Raw genomic sequence first — 12,473 nt, forward strand, 5'->3', positions numbered from 1 at the left:
TGACTGGCCGCCTCCAGGTGGTAAGAGTAGGCAACAACATGTCTGCCACGCTGATTCTTAACACTGGGGCCCCTCAGGGGTGTGTACTTAGTCCCCTGCTTTATTCCCTGTTCACCCATGACTGCATGGCCAATTACGACTCCAACACCATCAGTTTGCAGATGACACAACAGCCTGATCCCCGACAACGATGAGACGGTCTATAGGGAGGAGGTCAGAGAACTGGCAGTGTGGTGCCTGGACAACAACCTCTCCCTTAATGTAAGCAAGACAAAGGAGCTGATCGTGGACTACAGGAAAAGGCGGGCCGAACAGGCCCCCATTAACATCGACGTGGCTGTAGTGGAGCGGGTTAGAAGTTCCTTGGTGTCTACATAACCAACAAACTATCATGGTCCAAACATACCAAGAAAGTTGTGAAGCGGGCACGACAAAACCTTTTCCCCCTCAGGAGACTGAAAAGTTTTGGCATGGGTCCCCAGATCCTCAAAAGTTTCTACAGCTGCACAATCGAGAGCATCCTGACTGGTTGCATCACTGCCTGGTATGGCAACTGCTCGGCATCTGACCGTAAGACGCTACAGAGGGTTTGTGCGAATGGCCCAGTCCATCACTGGGGCCAAGCTTCCTGCCATCCAGGACATATATAATAAGCGGTGTCAGAGGAAAGCCCATAACATTGTTAGAGACTCCAGTCACCCAAGTTATAGACTATTTTCTCTGCTACCGCACGGCAAGCGGTACTGGAGCGCCAAGTCTAGGACCAAAAGGCTCCTCAACAGTTTCTACCCCCAAGCCATAAGACTGCTGAAAAATTCGGACAATTTACATTGACCTCCCCCTCGCTTTTGTACACTGCTGCTACTCTTCGCCCCACCTACATGTACAGATTACCTCAATTAGCCTGTACCCACGCCACTGACTTGGTACCGGTGCCCCCTTTATATAGCCTTGTCATGTTATTCTTAATGTGTTACTTTTTATTATTACTTGTTATTTTAGTCTACTTGATAAATGATTTAGTCTTCTTGAACTGCACTGTTGGTTAAGGGCTTGTAAGTAAGCATTTCACGGAAAAGTATTCACTTGTTGTATTCGGCGCATGTGACAAATAAAGTTTGATTTGATTCACAACTATCACCACTTCCTGGAACCCATCTCTGCTCTAGCCCTTTCACATGTACCATCACACGGGTGTGATCATTCTACAGTGCTCCCTGAAGCCTACGATCACACCTGTGTGATTAGAACGCTTATTTAGAATGGCCAGTTTCGAATTACGCAACAATAAGCATTTGAGCTGGCCACACTTTTTTCAGAAACTATTTACATTAACCTGTCTGGGGTATGTGGGACGATTTCGTCCCACCTACGTAACAGCTACTGATATTCCAGTGGCGCGATTTTTGAATCGTTAGAAATACTATTACTTCAATTTCTCAAACATATGACTATTTTACAGCTATTTAAAGACAAGAATCTCGTTAATCTAACCCCACTGTCCGATTTCAAAAAGGCTTTACAACGAAAGCAAAACATTAGATTATGTCAGCAGAGTGCCCAGCCAGAAAAAATCAGACAGCCATTTTTCAAGCTAGCATATCATGTCACATAAACCCAAACCACAGCTAAATGCAGCACTAACCTTTGATGATCTTCATCAGATGACACACCTAGGACATTGTGTTATACAATACATGCATGTCTGTTCAATCAAGTTCATATTTATATCAAAAAACAGCTTTTTGCATTAGCATGTGACGTTCAGAAAACGCATAACCCCCGGCAAACTTCCGTTGAATTTACTAACAGTTTGCTAAATTACTCACGATAAACGTTCACAAAAAGCATAACAATTATTTTAAGAATTATAGATACATTACTCCTCTATGCACTCGATATGTCCGATTTTAAAATAGCTTTTCGGATGAAGCACATTTTGCAATAATCTAAGTACATAGCCCGGCATTACAGGGCTAGCTATTTAGATACCCACCCAGGTCAGCATCCACCAAAATCCCATTTCCTATAAGAAAAATGTTCTTACCTTGCTTGTTCTTCATCAGAATACACTGCCAGGACTTCTACTTCAATAACAAATGTTGGTTTGGTCCCAAATAATCCATCGTTATATCCAAACAGCGACGTTTTGTTCGTGAGTTCTAGAATGCTTCTTCCCGGTTTTGCGCATGGCGCATTGGCGTGTCAAAAATGTCTAAATATTCCATTACCGTACTTCGAAGCATGTCAACCGCTGTTTAAAACCAATTTTTATGCCATTTATGTCGTAGAGAAGTGATAATATTCCGACCGGGAGTATGCATTGAGCCTAAACAGCCGAATAAAATTTCTCCTCAGAAGCGACTCATGCACGCGCATCATTCAAAGGTCCTCGGAGCATCCACTTACAAAAGGCGATAATATGTTTCAACCTGAGGCTCCCTCGTAAACCTTCAGTTATTTCGCGGGCTCTGAGAGCCTATTGGAGCCCTGGGAATTGTCACGTTACAGCTAAGATCCTTACTTTTCAATAAAAAGATGCAAGACGCACGACTCCTTGTCAGACAGGGTACTTCCTGCTTGAAACCTTGTCAGGTTTTTGCCTGCCATAGGAGTTCTGTTATACTCACAGACACCATTCAAACAGTTTTAGAAAATTCAGAGTGTTTTCTATCCAAACCTGAACAATAATATGCATATTCTAGCTTCTGAGTTGGTGTAGGAGGCAGTTAAAAATGGGAACATATTTTTCCAAAATTCTCAATACTGCCCCCTAGCCCAGACAGGTTAACACAGTCCTTACAAAGTTATGTCCAGAATGTGAGCAGTTTATTTTTGGATGCAATGTTCAGATATTCACAGAAGTATCTATAGCATAGCACAATCATCCAAACCGGAAAAATGTAGGCTACATTTGTCCTAGCGCTAACTGAGGAAAGATTGACGCAACACAAGCGGTCATATTTTTATAACTCAGCTGATATAAACTACAATATGAATTAGCTAATAGCAATTAATATTTATAATTAATTACATCACGGGTGAGCTCACCATTGATCTAAATAATTGCGTAAAACACTTTCTAGAAATCGAAAGCAACCCGAGGATGCTTTTTTTCCTCACAGAAACCAAAGATAATAAGAGAACACAAGATGAGATTGGTCTGTGTATAGTATGCATGTTGAAGGGGTGTGTCGTCTACCATCGTTCACATCCCACCATTCACTTCCTGACGTTCTCCAAAAATTTGTGAACCCTTACTCACCTCATTTTGTTATAGCATATTTGGTTCGACAGACGATTACGTGAAACCCAGAATGCATTGTATGTCAACAAACATGGCTCCACACACATAGCTGGAATGAGCTTACACATAATATGTGCCCATTACAATCTATGCTAGAATCGGAATGCATGATTTACTTGAAAACATGTGAATAAAACAGTAAATATATATCAATAATTACCACACAAATAATTTTCTGATAGTGATTTATTGATACAAATGGCACATGTCGGCAGTCAATCACGTAACTTCTCACTCCCTCTCTGAGCCATTCAGTGTTGTTTATGTATGTAGCTAGTGAGCTAAGCTGTAGCATTAGCAATGTCTTTCAAAAGGAGACAACTCACAAATGCAGAAATTCAGGATATTTTTTACAATTCTGACAATGAGTCTGAGTATGAAAGTCAGGAATCAGATTCTGACAGTGACAGTGAGGAGCTGCCCCCAGCCATTGAGAAACCTGAATCTGAGGACCCTTGTCCACTGACAAAGTCCCAGTTCCCTTTGAAGATGGTGGTGGTGATGGAGGCAGACCAACAGTGGATGAAGTACAGGAGCTCTGTGGTAGCTGGAAGGATGCCAGCCATTTCACCCCTCCTGGCCCTGCTGTTTGTGTTGATGAGTCCCAGTCTGAAGTGCAACACCCCTTGCCATTTCCATCTGAGGCAGAGTGCTTAATATTGTTTCTGACAGAGGAGCTGGCGGGAGACATAGTAGAGGCCAATCGCTATGCCTTGGAGCTACAGGAGAAGAGAAAGCCAGGAGTGGGGGGGAAAACCACAATTAGTGAAATGTAGACCTTCCTGGTGACAGTCCTTCTCATGGGGATAGTAAAGAAGAACTCCCTAAGAGAATACTGGAGCATAGATCCTATGTTTGCAACTCCCTACTTTGCCACCTTCTTTTCCCAAGACTGCTTCCTAGTTCTGCTGCGATGACTGCATTTCATCAACAATGCTACTGCCATCCTAATTGACCCGTTATACAAAATAAGAAACGTTCTTACCAGCCTGACAATAGAATTTGGTTGCAGCAAGGGACACACTTTGTATGTGGACAATTGTTATAGCAGTCCCAGACTCTTCCAGCATCTGCTCTCCAACAGCACAGGTGCCTATGTCACAGTCAGGTCAAACAGGAAGAGGATGCCGGCATTCGGATGCAGGAAGATGCAGAGAGGGGAGGCGGAGTTCAAGGTAAACGGTCAACAGCTGGCAGTAAAGTGGCATGACAAACAAGACATCCATGTCCTCTCTACTGTCCATACAGCAACCATGTCGGCCACAGGGAAGGTGGACCACCTGACGGGAGAGAGAAACATCAAACCAGACTGTGTGCTTGACTATAACTGTCACGACTTCCACCGAAGTCGGTCCCTTTCCTTGTTCGGGCGGTGTTCGGCGGTCGACGTCACCGGCCTTGTAGCCATCGCCGATCCACTGCAAATAGTCCGGGTAGCCATTTCATTACCTGTTCAGGAGTCTTATGGCTTGGGGGTAAAAACTGTTGAGAAGCCTTTTTGTCCTAGACTTGGCACTCCGGTACTGCTTGCCATGTGGTAGTAGAGAGAACAGTCTATGACTGGGGTGGCTGGGGTGTTTGACAATTTTTAGGGTCTTCCTCTGACACCGCCTGGTGTAGAGGTCCTGGATGGCAGGCAGCTTAGCCCCAGTGATGTACTGGGCCGTATGCACTACCCTCTGTAGTGCCTTGCAGTCAGAGGCCGAGCAATTGCCGTACCATTTTTCCATCTGATCGACGCAGCCCTCAATGGCCACATAGTTCACCGCCAACTAACAGGTGAGATGATTACTGAACAAGGGATTTTTTGTAAATGTACATACAGTTCACATGCAAATCACATACAGAAACTATTAACATAATAAGGCACTTACTTTGATAGAGACACAGTCTGGATTTGAACCACGGTGTCTGTAGTGACGCCTCTAGCACTAACACGCTCTGCCATAGGCCACTGCGCCACTTAGGAGTCGTAAGGCCTGGGTAGCTTCAAAATATAACAAACCAATACTTCTCTGACGCAATTAGCATTGTTTTACAGAGCTAATAGAAGAATGTAGCTAGCTACCTAAGCACGATTGAATATAACACCATAAAGGTTATGAAATGAGTAACGTTACCTCACGTGTACGCTGTTATAAGGAATATACACAAATATATTATGCTCCATACACACAGTGATCTACAGTATAACACGACATACAGCAACAATTATATTGTAATAAGGCACTTACTTTGATAGAAACGCAGTCTGGATTTGAACCTGGGTGTCTGTAGTGACACCTCTAGCACTGAGATGCTGTGCCTTAGACAGCTGCGCCACTTTGGAGTCATAAGGCCCGGGAAGCTTCAAAATACAACAAATGCTAATACTTCTCTGACACAATTAGCATTGTTTTCCAGAGCTAATAGAAGAATGTAGCTAGCTACATAAGCATTGAGTAAAACACCATAAAGGTTATGAAATGAGTAACGTTACCTCGCGTGTCCGCGGTTATAAGGAATATACACAAAAATATTATGCTACAGTAGAAACGACATAACACGACATGCAGAAACTATTATAATGTAATAAGGCACTTACTTTGATAGAAATATTTGGAGCTGTTTGGGACTCACGCATGAAAGTGCTAGGGAAAGATGAATCTCCACTTAGAAAAAGAAAAACCTGGATAGAACCAAAAAGGGTTCTTTGCTTGATTCATACTGTTTATGACACCACTTAAGATTTTATAAAGCAGATATATATCACTGGTCATCCCCAAAGCCAACACCCCCTTTGGCCTCCTTTCCTTACAGTTCTCTGCTGCCAATGACTGGAACGAATTGCAAAAATTACTGAAGCTGGAGACTTATAGCTCCCTCTCTAACTTTAAGCATCAGCAGTCAGAGCAGCTTACTGATCACCGTACCTGTACGCAGCCCATCTGTAAATAGCACACCCAACTACCTCATCACAAAATTGTTATTTTTTTGTTTGTTGCTATTTTGCACCCCAGTATCTCTGCTTGCACATCATCATCTGCACATCTACCATTCCAGTGTTAATGCTAATTTGTAATTATTTCACCACTATGGCCTATTTATTGCCTTACCTCCTTAATCTTACTACATTTGCACACTGTACATAGATTTTTCTGTTGTGTTATTGACTGTACGTTTGTTTATCCCAAGTGTAACTCTGTGTTGTTGTTTAGGTCGCACTGCTTGGCTTTATCTTGGCCAGCTCGCAGTTGTAAATGAGAACTTGTTCTCAATTGGCTTACCTGGTTAAATAAAGGTGAAATATAAATAAAAATAAATAAATTAAGAACCAAAATTGGTTCCAAGGGTTCTAAACTCAGCAAAAAAAGAAACATCCCTTTTTCAGGACCCTGTCTTTCAAAGATAATAAGTAAAAATCCAAATAACTGGTTGTTGGAGGAGTTTCTCCTCACCCTGTTATTTTGCTGTTGGAGATTTTGACTGTTTTGAACTCAACCTGTGTCCTGCGCCTGGCTCCGCTACGTCTCCAAACCAAAAGCGTTACAGAATCACGGACCATTTTTATGGAGTCAGCAGGCGCAGCCAGCCCTCCTCTCCCAGTAGAGGAGCGCGTCCAGCAGCACGCGACCATGTTACATAGTCTCGGGACAGCCATGGATCGCGTGCTGCAGACCATGGAGAGATGGGAGAGAAGAGGATTTCCCGTCGACCCAGCCACACTACCTCCACCCGCACCTCTACCTACACCCATGCCCACCCATCCATCGTCAGGATCCAGTGGGATTCGGCTCTCGCTCCCAGGAGCGTATGACGGAACAGCTGCCGGGTGCCAGGAGTTCCTACTCCAGCTGGAGCTTTACCTGGCAGCTGTTCAGCCGGCCCCTTCGGGATGCGAGAGAGTGAGCGCCCTCATCTCCTGCCTGACTGGAAAAGCCCTGAAGTGGGCCAACGCCATATGGTGAAGGGAAGGTCCAACTCTGGATGACTACAAGGACTTCTCCCGCCGAGGACTTCCGGAGCCCACTCCCATAATAAAATGCAAATCATTTTATAACATTTTTGACATGCGTTTTTCTGGATTTTATTGTTGTTATTCTGTCTCTCACTGTTCATATAAACCTACCATTAAAATGATAGACTGATCATTTCTTTGTAAGTGGGCAAACGTACAAAATCAGCAGGGGATCAAATACTTCCCCCCCCCCCACTGTATGTCACCGAATCTCTGGGACAAGGATACATTCGGCCCTCCATCTCACCTGTCTCCTCGAGTTTCTTTTTTGTGAAGAAGAAGGACGGAGGTTTACGCCCGTGCATTGACTATCAAGGTTTTAACCAGATTACGGTAAAATACAGTTACCCGCTGCCTCTTATCGCTAGTATGACAGAGTCATTGCACGGGGTGCGCTTCTTCACAAAATTGGACCTCAGGAGCGCGTACAACCTGGTGTGTATCAAGGGAGGGGATGAGTGGAAGACAGCATTTAGCACCACTTCTGGGCACTATGAGTACCTCGTCATGCCGTATGGGCTAATGAATGCTCCATCCGTCTTCCAATCATTTGTGGATGAGATCTTCAGGGACCTGCACGGGCGGGGTCTAGTGGTGTATATAGATGACATTCTAATATACTCCACTACCCGCGCTGAGCATGTGTCCCTTGTACGCATGGTGCTTGGTCGACTGTTGGAGCATGACCTTTACGTCAAGGCGGAGAAATGTCTGTTCTTTCAACAGTCCATCTCCTTCCATGGGTACCTTTTGTCCGCGTCAGGGGTGGAGATGGAGACTGACCGCATTTCAGCCGTGCGTAATTGTCCGACACCAACCACGGTAAAGGAGGTGCAGCGGTTTTTAGGGTTTGCCAACTACTACCGGAGGGTGGTCGGCTGAGGCGGACAGAGCTTTTGGTAACCTGAAGGCTCTGTTTACCACGGCTCCAGTGCTGGCGCATCCTGATCCCTCCTTAGCGTTCATAGTTGAGGTGGACGCATCCGAGGCTGGAATAGGGGCTGTTCTGTCTCAGCGCTCGGGTAAGCCACCAAAACTCCGCCCCTGTGCTTTCTTTTCGAAGAAGCTCAGCCCGGCGGAGCGAAACTATGATGTGGGGGATGGGGAGTTGTTGGCTGTTGTCGGGGCTCTGAAAGCGTGGAGACATTGGCTTGAGGGGTCTAGACACCCTTTCCTCATTTGGACTGACCACCGAAATCTGGAGTATATTCGGGCAGCGAGGAGACTGAACCCTCGCCAGGCTAGGTGGGCTATGTTTTTCACACGCTTTGTTTTCACCCTTTCCTACAAACCAGGTTCCCAGAACGTGAAGGCAGACACACTGTCCCGACTGTATGATACAGAGGAGCGGTCCACAGAGCCCACTCCCATAATTCCAGCTTCTTGCCTGGTGGCACCGGTGGTATGGGAGATGGACGCGGACATCGAACGGGCGTCACGTGCAGAACCCACTCCCCCCAGTGTCCCGTTGGGCGCGTGTACATTCCGTTTGATGTTCGCGATCGTTTGATCTGTTGGGCCCACACATCACCCTCCTCTAGTCATCCTGGTATCGGTCGGATGGTGCGCTGCCTTGCGGGGAAGTACTGGTGGCCCACATTAGCTAAGGATGTGAGGGTTTATGTCTCCTCCTGTTCGGTATGCGCACAGTGCAAGGCACCTAGACATCTGCCCAGAGGGAAATTACAACCCCTTCCCGTTCCGGAACGACCGTGATCACACCTATCGGTGTATTTCGTGACAGATAACACCACGTCACGGGGTAACACCACGATCCTTGTCGTTGTGGATCGGTTTTCTAAGTCCTACCGTCTCCTTCCTTTGCCCGGTCTCCCTACGGCTCTACAAACTGCGGAGGCCCTGTTTACCCATGTATTCCGGCACTATGGGGTGCCTGAGGACATAGTGTCTGATCGGGGTCCCCAATTTACGTCTAGAGTCTGGAGGGCGTTTATGGAGCGCCTGGGGGTCTCGGTCAGTCTTACCTCAGGTTTCCACCCCGAGAGCAACGGGCAGGTGGAAAGGGTCAACCAAGAGGTGGGTAGGTTTCTGCAGTCCTATTGCCAGGACCGGCCGGGGGAGTGGGCATCGTTTATCCCCTGGGCGGAGATGGCCCAAAACTCCCTCCGCCACTCTTCTACTAATCTAACCCCTTTTCAGTGTGTGCTGGGTTATCAGCCGGTCCTGGCACCATTCCATCAGAGCCAGATCGAGGCTCCTGCGGTGGATGAATGGTTTCGGCACTCGGAGAAGACATGGAACGCTGCCCATGTACGACTACAACGAGCCATCCGGCGGCAAAAGTGAGTGCCGACAGCCACCGCAGTGAGGCCCCGGTTTATGCACCGGGGGATCGGGTCTGGCTCTCGACCCTTCACCTGCCCCTTCACCTGCCCTGCCGGAAGCTGGGTCCGTGGTTTGTGGGGCCATTTAAAGTCCTGAGGAGACTGAACGAGGTTTGTTATAGGTTACAACTCCCCCCTGATTATCATATTAACCCCTCGTTCCATGTGTCTCTCCTCAGGCCGGTGGTGGCTGGTCCGCTCCAGCAGTCTGAGATGCGGGAGGTTCCTCCGCCCCCTCTGGACATCGAGGGGGTCCCTGCGTACACAGTACGAGCCATTATGGACTCCAGACGTCGGGTGAGGGGCCTTCAGTACCTCGTGGAGTGGGAGGGGTACGGCCCGGAGGAGAGATGCTGGGTACCGGCGGAGGACATCCTGGACCTATCGTTAATCCAGGAGTTTCACCGCTTCCGCCCGGATCGCCCTGCGCCCCGTCCTCCGGGTCGTCCCCGAGGCCGGTGTCAGCGCGCTGCTGGAGCCGCACGTCAAGGGGGGGTACTGTCACGACTTCCGCCGAAGTCGGCCCCTCTCCTTGTTCGTTCGGCGGTCGACGTCACCGGCTTACTAGTCGCCACCGATCCATGTTTCCTTGTTCGTTTTGTTTTGTTATTATTATACACACCTGTTTTCAATTCCCTTATTATGTTCCTTATTTAACCCTCTGGCTTCCATTTCTGTTTTGTCCGTGATTGTTCTTTGTCAGTGGTTGTTGGAGGTGTTTCTCCTCACCCTGTTATTTTGTTGTTGGAGATTTTGACTTTGTTTTTTGAGTAAACAAGACTGTTTTGAACTCAACCTGTGTCCTGCGCCTGACTCCGCTACGTCTCCAAACCAAAAGCGTTACAGCAATTAAGGTCACAGTTATGAAAACTTAGGACACTAAAGAGGCCTTTCTACTGACTCTGAAAAACACCAAAAGAAAGATGCCCAGGGTCCCTGCTCATCTGCGTGAAAGTGTTTTAGGCATGCTGCAAGGAGGCATGAGTACTGCAGATGTGGCCAGGGCAATACGTTGCAATGTCCGTACTGTGAGATGCCTAAGACAGCACTACAGGGAGACAGGACGGACCGCTGATCATCCTCGCAGTGGCAGACCACGTGTAACAACACCTGCACAGGATCGGTACATCCGAACATCACACCTGCGGGACAGGTACAGGATGGCAACAACAACTGCCCGAGTTACACCAGGAACGCACAATCCCTCCCTCAGTGCTCAGACTGTCCGCAATAGGCTGAGGGGTGATGGTCGGATTCTCATTTATCGTCGAAGGAATGAGTGTTACACCGAGGCCTGTACTCTGGAGCACGATCGATTTGGAGGGTCCGTCATGGTCTGGGGCGGTGTGTCACAGCATCATCGGACTGAGCGTGTTGTCATTGGAGGCAATCTCAATGCTGTGCTTTACAGGGAAGACATCCTCCTCCCTCATATGGTACCCTTCCTGCAGGCTCATCCTGACATGACCCTCCAGCATGACAATGCCACCAGCCATACTGCTCATCCTGTGCGTGATTTCCTGCAAGACAGGAATGTCAGTGTTCTGCCATGGCCAGCGAAGAGCCCGGATCTCAATCCCATTGAGCACGTCTGATACCTGTTGGATCGGGAGGGTGAGGGCTAGAGCCATTCCCCCCAGAAATGTCCAGGAACTTACTATTTTTGATTTTGACCCCTCCTTTGTTCAGGGATACATTTTTCCAGTTCTGTTAGTCACATGTCTGTGGAAATGTGTTCAGTTTATGTCTCAGTTGTTGAATCTTATGTTCATACAAATATTTACACATGTTAAGTTTGCTGAAAATAAACGCAGTTGACAGTGAGAGGACGTTTCTTTTTTTGCTGAGTTTATATTGAACCCATTTTGACTCAGTAAAGAAGAATCCATGGGGTTCTTATCAATGAACCATACAAAAGGATTCTATATAGAACCTTTAAGGGTGCCAAGCCATGGAACCCTTTTTGATTCTGTCCAGAACCTTTTTTTCTAAGAGTGTAGAAAAAGAGGAATGGAGTATCCCTTTTTGCCTTGAGCTCTCCAGCACAGTTAATGCCATAAAGCATACTCCTAATGATACTGATGTCCTCCAGCCCATCCTTAAAACATATCCCTGTACTGTACACACTAATATCCTCACTGGAATGACGCCTTTATGCCTGGCTGCACATAACATCAGGTATGTTTGTGCAAAGGTAAACTAGAGGGATATTTGCCTTTTGTTGCTTTCCTCTCCTGTGTGTGTGTGTGTGTGTGTGTGTGTGTGTGTGTGTGTGTGTGTGTGTGCATGTGTGTGTGTGTGCATGTGTGTGTGTGTGTGTGTGTGTGTGTGTGTGTGTGTGTGTGTGTGTGTGTGTGTGTGTGTACAGCTGCTATAGTCACAGTGAAGTGGCAGCTCTATGCTAGTTGTTATAGTGCTAAATGAGGGAGGGGCTGAATAAAACATTTCTATGGATACGATGTTATTAGCCCTCTAGAGAGAGAGAGAGAGAGGGAGAGAGAGAAAGAGGGAGAGAGAGAAAGAGATATAGAGAGGGAGAGGGAGAGGGAGAGAGAGAGATATAGAGAGGGAGAGGGAGAGGGAGAGAGAGAGAGAAAGAAAGAGAGATATAGAGAGAAAGACAGAGAGAGAAAGAGATATATATATATATATATAGAGAGAGGGAGATATAGAGAGAGAGGGATATATAGAGAGAGAGGGAGATATATAGAGAGAGGGAGATATAGAGAGAGAGAGCGAGAGGGAGGGGGAAGTGGGCAGTGGGTGGAGTCAGGAGAATAAACTCAGTTAAGTTTGTGTCATTGTGTAACAAAGTTGGTGACTC

This window comes from Salmo trutta, chromosome 37 (assembly GCF_901001165.1).
Source record: "Salmo trutta chromosome 37, fSalTru1.1, whole genome shotgun sequence".
In the NCBI taxonomy this organism is placed as follows: Eukaryota; Metazoa; Chordata; class Actinopteri; order Salmoniformes; family Salmonidae; genus Salmo; species Salmo trutta.